Below are 12,653 nucleotides of genomic sequence, written 5' to 3'. Positions count from 1 at the left end.
ACTTATTCAAAATACTAGACAAGACAGACATAGACAAGACTTTGATAACATACATAAAGCTAGTCTACACTAGAGATGGGAATCGAACCCAACTTTTAAAGTTCGGGTTCGGTTCGGTTCGGTCAGATTTAAGTTCGAGTTCGGTTCGGTTCGATGACGAGTATAGTTCGGGTTCGGTTCGGTTCGGTCAGGTCTAAAGTTCGGGTTCGGCTCGGTTCGATGTTATAAAATTATGTAATAGCAAAATTAAGTTATAAGGCTTAATACAATCTATCAGATAAAACACTTTAAGTTTAATTTTTACATAAAACAAATACTTTGCAACATATAATAGGCCTATGGGCAATATTTTTTCCAAAATAATGTTGCCTACATACATTTTAAGCAATGTAAAAATTTCTTAATGGAGATAGAATTGAAGATGCGGCAGGTTTTTGCTCAAGTCGGCAAGTGGCTTAATTCTGGGCAAGACTCGGCGCTAAGCGTATTCTAACCTTTTTCTCTTAGTAAGAAGAGATATTTTTTTAAAGGCTAATATCGATGTGCTTTCTTTCAGAACGCACAATTCATCATAATAAAAAAACAAATATTCTTCGTGTAAAGACGTCTCTATCGAGGATTTTTTTTTTCACACATAAGTCGTCACTATAATAAATTGCAATATACGGTAGAAATTCGACTATTCTGAGACAAAAAATGCAGAAGAATCTCAATAGCGGAGATGTTTTAAAATGTTTTCTTCAAAACGTTTTGACCCATATTGTGCATACGCGCCTCGCAAGATAAAATGGCATCTCCTACTTAATATATTTTAATTTTTAAACATGTAATTATACTAATATTCAGATAAGTTAAACTGAAAATAAAACTTTTTTTTTTCTATGCTCCCTCTCCTTGTTAGTTGGTCGTTGGTTTGTCACTTACGAACAGCTAGTCCAATTGAACCAATATAGGCGTTTTATATTTTTACCGGTAAGGATAGTATAGAGGGACTTCTTATGGTCCGGCAGTTACGCTGGGTATGGCACGTATCCCGTATGGGAGACGAACGTATGCCAAAGACAGTATTTTCTTTTTTTGTGAGCTAAAAGGTGGCCGCCATAACAGAGGCGCCCCACGGAAACGCTTCAAAGACCAGCTTAGCCGTCAACTTTGCTTAGCTGACATAGAAGAGAGCACCTGGTTGCATGCGGCCTTAGAACGAGTCAGTTTGAGACCAAAAGAAAATCCGCTGCCGATGACAAACGCCGAGGACAAACGCAGACGCGAAAAGAAAAACTAAATGGACCACCTGCGGACAGTGGTTATGCTTGCCCTGGATGTGGCAAAATATATAGGTCACATCTGGGACTGCGCAGCCATGGGAAAAACTGCATTCCTCACTAATCTTCGGACTCGAAGACAAGCCTTATAATAACATATAAACTTAATAAACTTTAAAATAAAGTTCTTATGTGAACAACTCAATATAGCCTAACTGTTATTACAATATTCACATATTTAACTTTTGATAGAGATGTAATATTAATGAAATATACTGATATTTAAACGAAATCTAGGTCTCAAGATTGTCTGCCGTTTCACATTTGCATTACGCTAATTTCATCATACTCAATGCATAAACACAAATCAGTCGCTTAACCTCTTCTTATCGCCACCAGACACCACACACACACACACACACTCTATGACACCCCTTTTTGTCAGGAAGTTGCGTCTCCCCATCCCCCAATTCAAGGTACTCGCCATTCCCACCCACGGGGGAGAACCCAAAGTTTGAGAAACGCTGCATTAAAAATACTGATGATCAATGATGCAAAACAAAATAATAGTAAAAATATTCAGTGGCGTTGCTAGGAATTTTTCATCATTTGGGAGCCCGGGAGGGGCTGGACCTCTTTGGGGGCCCCTGCATTTTGCGTAATATTGAATATTGTAAAAAAAACACTCATTTGAGGCCCCCTCAAGTGGGGGCCCGGGGAGATTTTCCATTTCCCCCCTCCCTCACCCTTGCTACGCCACTGATAATATTCCAATATGGAATACTTCACAATTTAATATAAATAAATCACTTAATAGTAGATAATTAAAATTTATTTTAAACTAGAACACAAATGAACTTATTGTAGATTTATATCTACACTCTCTAATTGGCCCAAACTATTCTTTTCTCAACTAACAGCCATCTCAAATAAAAGTGACAATATTTTAATGTTGACTTTGTACTTACTAGGAACTAGAGTCTAGATCTAGATCTAATTAGAGGGCGCCTATTCAACTCAAAACCAATATTGCAAACAGCCCGCGAAAATTCAAGGCCAGGGGGGAGCCGGCACATACGGAAAAACCTATGGGAACCCCAGCGCGCCGCTTTTTTTTTCTTTTTAAAGTTTTCAAAATACCCTTCCCCCCTCCCAAGTTTTCAAAGTATAATGGAATCAATAGAATTTAAATAAAATATTTAAGTAATTTTTATTTTTTTTTAAACCAAAAATTAAAAAAAAGGATGTACAAATTGCAAAATTAGTTCGGTTAAGATAAGGAGGGTTCGTTCGGTTCGGTTCGTACCAAGCAGTTTCAAAGTTCGGGTTCGGTTCGGTTCGGTCATAAGTGAGGTTCGAGTTCGGTTCGTTCGGTTCGGGTTCGGTTCGTTTCCCATCTCTAGTCTACACCGATGCCACAAGTCAACTTATAATAAATCAAACACTAAGCAGCAAGATCTCTATTAGAAGATCTGTTAGGCAAGGCTGTCCCCTATCCCCCTTTTTATACACCCTTTGCCTAGAACCCCTGTTAGAGAATATTAAGTTAGACAAAGAAATTTTAGGAATAAAAATCCCCGCTCCAACCCCCGTAGTCAAAATTAAAGCTTATGCCGACGATACCACACTTTTCCCCACGTCAGAAAAAGACATAGCTAAAATTATAGAAAAAATTACATTATTTGGAAGGGCGAGCGGGTCCAAAATAAACATTAATAAATCCTCAATTATGGGACTGGGTAGGTGGGAAATCCCCCCCCCCCCCCAACATTCCCTTTAACCTTAAAATACAGAAAGAAATAAAAGTATGTGGCATCGTGTGGACTAGCAACCCAGCACACTATTGCCATGAACAGTGGGCGGAGATTCTGGCCCACACAAAGAACGTGATTAGAATGTTTCTGTACATGGCGACAACCATATTTGGGAGAGCTATATTAATAAACAACTTGGTCAACCCGAAAATAATCTACTTAGCAAATATAGTAGAACCTCCTCCTAATTTCATAAACAACATTAATACCACTATCAGAAATTTTATTTTCAAAAACACAATAAGGAACATAAAACATACAACACTCATACAAGACAAAAAAGAAGGAGGTATAGGCTTACAAGACATTCACACAAAAATCAAAACGCTTAGAATAAAATTTGTAAGGAAAGTATTAAGGTCTCCCAATAACTTCCCCTTAGTAGGCCCTATTATATTATTTTGGACTTAGACTAAACAAACTCCTCCCCATTCAAAACAACACACCCCATCATTTTGGTAACCATACACATCCATTCTATAGATCACTCACAAGACACCTACCCAGCAATGAAAACATAACACACCACGACTCATAAACAATATACACTATACTCAGAGACAAGTTGAAAGAAAACCTAGAATTTAGAATAAAGTGGGTCAGGGAGTTAGGGGTTAAACCAACCAACTGGACAGACACAGTCACGCATTTACACAACAAATACATAACACCCAAAGCACGAGAAGTGGCCTACAGATTACTCTTCGGGATGACCCCAATAAAAGGAAGACTCTCAACTACAACAGGGTCCAAATATGCCTGTGTAATTTGTAAAAAAGAAAACCAAAACCCAGAGAAACACTTATTTAGTGAATGTGAGCTGGTTGAGGAAGCAAAAAAAAACTTTTAGAAGATATTATTGACGCAAACAGTCAAACCTGTGCAAATGTAAATACTGCTATTTTCTTTAATAAAGTACCTAAAGCCATAAATAAAAAACTAAGAGACATCAATGTAATTATTTTATCAGAATATAGAAACCTTATTTGGAATACCTACCTACAAAATTGTCTACTATAATAAATAATATATAAATGTATTATTAGATCACATTTTTAAGAAAATTATTGAACGCAAAGTGAAACAATATAGCGCTACATAAAAATACCAAGATTGTCCATTAACTTAAAGAAAAGGGAATATATATATGAATATGTGTATGCGAGTGTGTATGCGTGTGTATAGATATATATCCCAAATGATCCTTTTTATATATTTAAAGACCCTGTAACCATATAATTAAAAAAGCTAGTACTCCAAATAAAATAAAAAAAAAAAACAGTGATCGCCCCTTGAAATTGACAAGGGTTAAGACAATTCAAGACAGTACACAATCACTATAAGGCCACGCCTTGACCCTGTGACTGTAAAGACTTAAACCAAAGTTTAGGTCTACAAGGACGAGCGAGTTAGGCAGGAGAAAACGAGAGATCTCATTCGATTAAAACAGAGAATCATATCGAAATGGAACATTAGGCCGGCAAGTCAAGGAACGGAAAAACAATAAGGAACCAGGAGCGAACACGTGAAAACGCAAGAAAAGGGAAAGAAGAGTAACTCCAAGAAATCAAGAACAAGGGCAGACTTTTACGTGTTATGTAAACATTGTTTTTTTCTGTTGTTCCTGTATTGAGAATCAGGCATGACCACATGATATCTAAGCAAACAATTCTTTGTATAAATGTGTACTTTTTAACGATTATGTCCATAGTGACTTCTTTACGAATATTGACAAAATACCGTCACTATCCGTATTGTGCATACCTGTGCAGTCTACATAGAAATATATTATTTCTTACTACCTTGCAGACGTTGACAGTCTGTGCATCTATTATTTTTCTTCCGTTTTTCTAATATTGAGCATCAACATAACTTCATATCTCAACAAGCTTCTACATCAAATTGTTTTTTTTTTTTTTTTTTACGTTAAAGTTTTTACTATTGTTAAAAAAAAAATTCTCCACTACCATTGTCAATATTGCGCAAGCTTGTGCAGTCTACAGAGAAATAATATATTAAAGAGGGGAAGAGGAAAAATTAAAAAAGGGGGGAAAAAAAAGAAGGGGGAAAATATTCAAGAAAAAAAAGTATATATATATACATATATATATAGATATATAGATACATATAAAATAACTTTCAGTACGACTCTAATTGGTCCCTGTGACCAAAAAAAAAAGCCACAGAGAAATTGTTTCTGAACAGAAACTCCCGATATACTGACTCTAGCAGACAGGATTTCCACCTTGATGATGAGGAAGTAGTTTTCCAAATCTCAAGGGAGGAAATAATAAATTGTCATTAAAAGGGAGACAACAAAAGAAACAATATAAATGTTTAAATGCCTATGTTCGCATAAGTGTGTACACACATAGATGTGTATGCACGTTTGATAGAAGTTAATATAAAGAACTGGGGTAATGTAGCAAAGCACAAAGGAAACAACCATAAGCAATGTAGACAAAGAGGAAAAAAATGTGACTACGATATTTAAAATGTTTTAATATCATTTAAGTTTCTACTTTCACTCTTTGATTGTTTCTATTTAATTACCTATTGTTGACATTCTCACCGGGGGACAGTGCCCGCCGACCTCCTCGTGGTGTCCCCTGGTAACTGGAGTAAGTCCACCCTTTGCTCTCAGGGTGGTCTGAAAAAGGCTAACGTTGCGGGAGCCCCAACTTTCCTAGCAGGCTCTCATGCTCTCCTGGTGCAGAGTTCTGCTGGTGAGGTCTGGGTAATGCTAAGATCTGATCGACATAACCCCTGCACGCTGGTATTGTGTAGGGATCTGTGTCTGTCGGGGTTCTAGCTAATGCTGAACTGATCAGCCGCCGCCCTGGAGACTAGTGGAGGGTCAAGCCATCAAAATTTGTGGGCCCTAAACTGGTGGCTTTAAAAAAAGGTCTCCTGCCTCACTCCACTTTCGTGGATTAAACCCTGCCCATACGAGCGAGTGGTTGAGTTAACTGATCTTTCGATCGATTCATAATTCAATGTTCATGTCTGGACTGTTCTTCACTGCTCGCTCTAAGGGGCAACCCAAATCTCCTCCCCCTGGAGGAACCCATACAACAATGTCGAGTAAATTTACAAAGAAAAGCGGGTCTGAGCAGACCCTAACAGGCTCCGCTGGCCAGGTAAAGGGTATTAGGCCTGGCATCGAAAAATGTGCTACTAATCGCCTCGCAACGTTGGTACATAGGGAGAACGGGCCACGTTGTGAAAAAAGAGCTACCGTTCTTCCCAACACACAAACCCTGATAACATCCTTTTCCCCCCAAACAAACACTACAATTAAAAAACCAAAAGTCTCAGAAAAAATTAACCCAACACCAACACCTCATACTGGGAAAGTAAGTATCCCCCACACTAATTTAGCTGGAAAGATAAAGCAACATGATCCCCAAATTTCCAAATCTGATGCTAAAACTTTCAAAGTCCTTCAATGTAACGTCCGAGGACTTATTCCAAAGACACTTGAAATAACTAACCTGCTCCACAAAGAGTGTGTGGATGTTGCCTTACTGCAAGAATGTCTGATAGGTGAAAAAAGAAGTGTCTCAATACCCGGGTACTCTGTTTTCCGCTGCTCCTGTGGGGATTGCCTAGGCCTGGTTACATTGGTGGCTAATGCTCTGGTCGCCAAGAAAGTGTCCACAGACTTGAGTCAGGGGAGGACAGACACTTTGGTATTAGAAATTTGGAAAAATAATAGACGCTTCAAGTGCATCAATGTTTATAATCCACCAAAACAAGAACTGGCTTTAGATTTCAGAGAAACAATAGCTGTAGACACTATCATAGCTGGAGATCTAAATGCCCATTCACCTTCCTGGGGCTATGATGACACTGATCAGTCTGGTAAAAAAGTTCATGACCTGTGCAATTCTACTAACCTTTTTCTTTTGCAAAATAAACACTCTCCTCCTACTCTTCTGCATGCTAGCAATGGTTCACTATCACGACCAGATCTTTCTTTAGTCTCTGCTAATTTGGAATCTGTCATAACTTATCAAGTACTTGGCGATATTGGTAGTGACCACCTTCCAATATTACTGACTGCCACTCTTTCTAAAATGAACACCAAGACCACTAAAGAACCACGAAAGTGGTGCTATAGTAAGGCTAATTGGAAAGGATACGAGACAGCTGTCGACAATGCCCTTGAAAAAATCAATGTAGAGTCTAGCTCTGTCGACCTTGTATACCGTCAAGTAACAACAGCTATCCTGGGCATGGCTAAAAAGTTTATTCCTCGAACTTACCCTTGTAAAAAATTCAAAAACTTTTGGACGGCTGAAATCAACAAACTTGTTATGGCTCGGAGAAGGGCATACAAAAAGGTCCAAAAGAACCCAAACAATCCAACACTCAGGCAGAAATACAAAAGACTCAGCCTACTAGTCAAAACGTCTGTTAACAGGGAAAAACGAGAACGTTGGACCAACACCTGTGCAAGGTTAAACCTAAGGGATAGCTCTAAGGTTTGGAGTCTTCTGAGAAATCTCGAAAATGCTGGGCGTACGAAAACAGCAACCCCATTATCTTCACCGAGTGGGGTAACCATTTCATCGAAAAAGAAAATTGCCACCTTGTTGAACAAATATTTTGCCAAGATCAACAAGGCTGCCAAGAAGTCCCCAATGTCCAAAGCCATTGATAAAGCTCGCAAAGCTGATGAAAAAAAAGACCGAAAGGAACCACAGACCGAAAGTGCTGAGGGAACGATGAACTCCCCATTCTCGATAGGCGAGCTTAATGCTGCCATAAGGAAATGCCAGCTTAAAAAGGCTCCCGGGCCGGATGGTATTACCCCCGAAATGCTTAAACATGTAGGGGGGAAAGGAAGGGCCGTGCTCTTGGCATTCGTAAATAGAACCTGGGCAGATGGTCATCTGCCCAGGGCCTGGAAACGTGCCACCATTATTCCTATACCAAAAAAGGGAAAAGATGCTTCCACTGCTGAGGGCTACAGGCCCATCTCACTCACATCTTGTGTGGGAAAGATGGCTGAAAAAATGGTAAATGAGCGTCTGGTTTGGTACCTTGAGAGTGCCCGTCTTATAGCTCCAGAACAGGCTGGTTTCAGGGCTGGAATGTCCGCTATAGACCAAGTCAACATCTTTGTGCAGAGCGTAGCAGGTGGATTCCAAAGGACCGAAAGCACATACGCAGTCTTCATTGACTTAAAACAGGCATATGATAAAGTATGGCGGCCTGGTTTGCTTCATAAGATAAGAGCCGTGGGGGTGCGGGGACGGATATATTACTGGATTAGAGACTTCCTACAAGAGCGTACAATAAGAACAAGGATGTACGGAGAAGTCTCAGGGGAAATGACCCTCGAGCACGGCCTCCCCCAGGGCTCCGTCCTGTCATGCGCCCTTTTCACGGCCTTCATAAATGACCTACCGGCTCAGCTAAAATGCCAAAAGCTGCTATATGCTGATGATATTGTCCTTTGGAAATCCGGAAGGAGCGCATCCTCTATACAAAAGTGCTACAGGAGGACCTCCATACGCTCTGCTCATACACACAAAAATGGAGGCTAGAAATAAACACCTCCAAGACGGTATATTCTCTGTTCACGCTCGGGACTGGCATTCTCGGGCAACCTTTCCAGCTCTCCCTCAACGGAGTGGCTCTCAGCATGGAAAAGCTACCCAAGTACCTTGGTGTAACTTTAGATCGCAAACTAAAAATGTGTGAGCACATCCAGGATGTTGTAAGAAAGGCCTCAGGGAAACTTTGCATTGTGCGGAAGCTGGCATCCACGAAGTGGGGAGCCCGAGCAGACATGCTTCGATCCCTGTATTTAGGAGCTTTCCGATCACAGATAGACTACAGCCTACCTGTGCAAATTTATGGCTCTAGGACTGCTCTTGAACAACTTGATAAAATACAGTCCCAAGCACTAAGATTTGTCTGTGGAACCTTTAGGACAAGTCCAGTGAATGCGGCTGAAATAATGGCTAATATAGCTCCACTAATCCTTAGGAGGGAAAGGTCAGTACTGACCTGCTATGAGCGGTATAAAAGGCTGGATGAATACCTCCCAGCTAGAAAACTAGTGGATGGTTGGAGATGCAGAAGACGTATCCAGATGCAGTCTTTTATGCATCATGCCACTAGACTATCTGATGAAGCTGGCCTCTCCACCAACCGACAAAACATTCAACGCTTTCATCCCCTTCCCCCTTGGTGTCGCCCAACAACCCCAGACATACGCTTGAAATTAGTAGACCCCAATGCCACTCAGCAAAGCCGTTCATCTAACGACCTTCAAATCCTAGCTCTGGAGACCATTAATACCTTCAAGCCCAGTGCTATTTTTGCATACACTGATGGATCGGCATCAATAGATTCTAGAAGAGCAGGCTATGGAGCCTACATCGACTTTCTTGGCTCTCACACAGTCAAAATCTTTGGACCATGTGGTAGTGTTTGCAGTTTTGATGCGGAGACCATGGCAGTCTGTGAAGCCTTAAAAGTCATTGACTCTCAACTCGGCGAGGGAAATTTGAGGGCAACACAGATTGTTGTGGTCACTGACTCAAAATCTGTACTACATGCTTTGCAAAGCCCCGGACCATGGCCCCCCAATATCAACATTGTCATCATGGCTTCACATAACATCAAACAACGCTATGGCACCCCTGTAATAATGCAGTGGGTACCGAGTCACATAGGTGTGACTGGCAACACAATCGCAGACTCTTTGGCCCACCAGGGAGCGCAAATTCCACCCACTGATCAGGCTGTAAGCTTTCATCAAGCCCTGGCTATAATACAAAAAAACAGAAATGGAAAAGTGGTTTGAGTGCTGGGACAAGTCCCAAAAAGCCCGTGGAGTCTGGGAGCGCATGAGGCGCCCTGACCGCACTTCCCCGTGGTGGAGGCTGTCCAGGCCTGAGCAAGCTATTATAGCACAGTGCAGGACAGGCCACTGTCCTGTTGGCTCATATTTCTCGCGGCTATGGCCAAATTTCGATTCACGGTGCCCTCGCTGCGGGGAAGAAGAGGAAACCGTGCCTCATATTCTGTTTGACTGCCCCAGACTTGCTGATCTCCGTCTCGACAGGTCTGGGAAACCCAAAATTCTCGACCTGTATGGCGACATTCATGCACTACGCAAGACAGCAGGGTTTCTGTCCAGGGCTTTTGCAAGAGAGGATTTGAGCCTCTCAAGCCCTCACTCTAATGGAGTTTGATGATGATGATGATGACATTCTCACCACATATATTTTAAGAACCTTAAATTTAAAAAATATTCATTATATGCTATTGGAAAAAAATAACGCCATATACAAAGCAATTTAAAACGTTAAAATATTATTTCAACCTAAATGTAACTATATGCATTGCTATGTTTTGCAATCATTGTACTTTAAAATGTAACTACTTAATTTGTACGCTTACTAATAAAATATGCACCTTTTTTTATTAAAAAAAAGCCCAATAAAGAGGCCAATAGCCCAAAAAAGAGGCAATGCCCAAAAAAGAGGCAAAGAAAAGAGGCAAAGGCCCATGGATTCCTAGGATGTAAACAGCTTGACAACTGAAGTCAAAAGCTGAAAAGCTGAGGTATCCTAAAAAAAAAAAAAAAAAATGAAGTTAAAAAAAAAATAAGCAATAGAAAAAAGATTACTTTTTAAAAACAAAGCTTATCTAAGGGAAAGAACTGTCAATTACTTTCATTTATCTTAAAATCACAGGGTGTAGCTCTGCTTATACTATATAAAACAACATTAATTAATTAGTACTAATGATTAACTAATACCGGCACGTTAATTTTTTGATAAATTAGTGTATTGTGAAAAATTATGCACTATTTCAATTTGATCTTAGAAAGAAAGTGTCAAAATATAATGAAGGGATTAAATCCAAATGTACATCCACATCCCAATAGACGATGCCATCCTAAATATTTTAAACTGTGTCTACAAACATCTGGGCTTACCGAACACGAACAAGAAGGAAAATGATATTGTTTCTGTAGCTGGAGAGACTATTGAAATTGTGCAAACCTTTAAATACCTTGGTACTATCCTAGACAATAAACTAAATTTTACTGCAAATACTGATTATATCAGCAAAAAAGGGCAGCAAAGATTACGACTACTAAGAAAACTGTCCTCGTTTAATGTTAGCGAAAAGGCCTTGGCTATGTTTTATCACGCTCACATCTGCAATATTTTAAGTTTCAATATCACTGCCTGGTATGGCAATCTGAGCATTAAAAATAAGAATAAACTTAATAGAATCCTCAATGCTGCTGGCAAAATCATTGGCAAAAAACAAACCCCATTTGGGCAGTTGTTTGAGACAAACATCTATAAAAAAGCTAACAAGATCCTCGAAATAAAGAATCACCCTTTGTGTCAGGATTTCGTGATTTTACCATCACAAAAGAGATACAAGACACCGATAGCAAAGACAAACAGACACAAACACTCTTTTGTTCCCCTAGCAATCAAATCATTAAATAAGAACAATCTGGTATAAACTTTGTCACATGTAAATTATGAGTGAGTCTTGTGTGAATGTACACTTTGGTTTCTTATAGTTATAATGTTTTTTGTTTGGTGTAATGCACAAATTGTAAGACAAATTTCCTTACGGATAATAAAGATTATTATTATTATTATTATTAATAGGTAAAATTTATTCCCCTTATTTCAATATCAAACAAAATAATTAATCACCAAATAAATAACTAGTTTAATTTTTTTGGATTGATTCATTTCTTGTCAGATTCAATGAATAATTGTGCAAAGTTTTAACTTCACCCGAGAATGGGAAATGGGAGAAAAAGCATGTTCAAACTTTTTATCAGACAAAGAGTGAGTTGATATTAGCTTTGTAATAAACAACACTTATAGCTCATTAATATCATATTCAGTTGGACATGGTCCCTAATGAAAGGCAGTAGTAAAGATGTATTGCACTGACTTGTTTATTTGCCATAAGATAACTTCTTGTATCTAAAGCACAACGCTACATCAGATATGCTTGTAGTCAACTAAATAGTTTATTAGGTTAAATATTTTAACATTTACAAAATATTCAATAAGAATAATGTTTAGTATTATTTACACCACATTCTTCTGTGTTAAGAACTATTATGTATTTACATAATGTAAACATTCTCTCACATATTTTACAAAAGACTTCTAGTGACTAGGGACAATCTTCAATGTAGTTTTTGTTATAAAACTTTTTTTTTTTATTCTTTACACAGCGTTTCTCAATGAAACCAATCGTTTTATTTTAAACATAGCAGTACTTCAACATTTTAACATAGAACTAACAGTTTTAATTATATATATAATATATATAATCAGTATTAGTCTTGAGGACAGAAAATGTTAGTTATATGTAACAATAACACACATTATACCCTAAAAGTTAATTTGTGTCTTAAAATAATTTTAGCAAGTCAAATGGAGAAAACTTCTGTGTCTATCATTTGAAACTTAGAAATAAGTCTGCGAGGTCATAAAACATTTCATAACATAGTATTTTCATTAATAATGAACCTTAAAAAATAGAGACTGTACCTTTTTTAAAAAAA

Source organism: Biomphalaria glabrata, chromosome 2, assembly GCF_947242115.1.
Source record: "Biomphalaria glabrata chromosome 2, xgBioGlab47.1, whole genome shotgun sequence".
In the NCBI taxonomy this organism is placed as follows: Eukaryota; Metazoa; Mollusca; class Gastropoda; family Planorbidae; genus Biomphalaria; species Biomphalaria glabrata.
Note: the sequence above shows the minus strand (reverse complement) of the source record.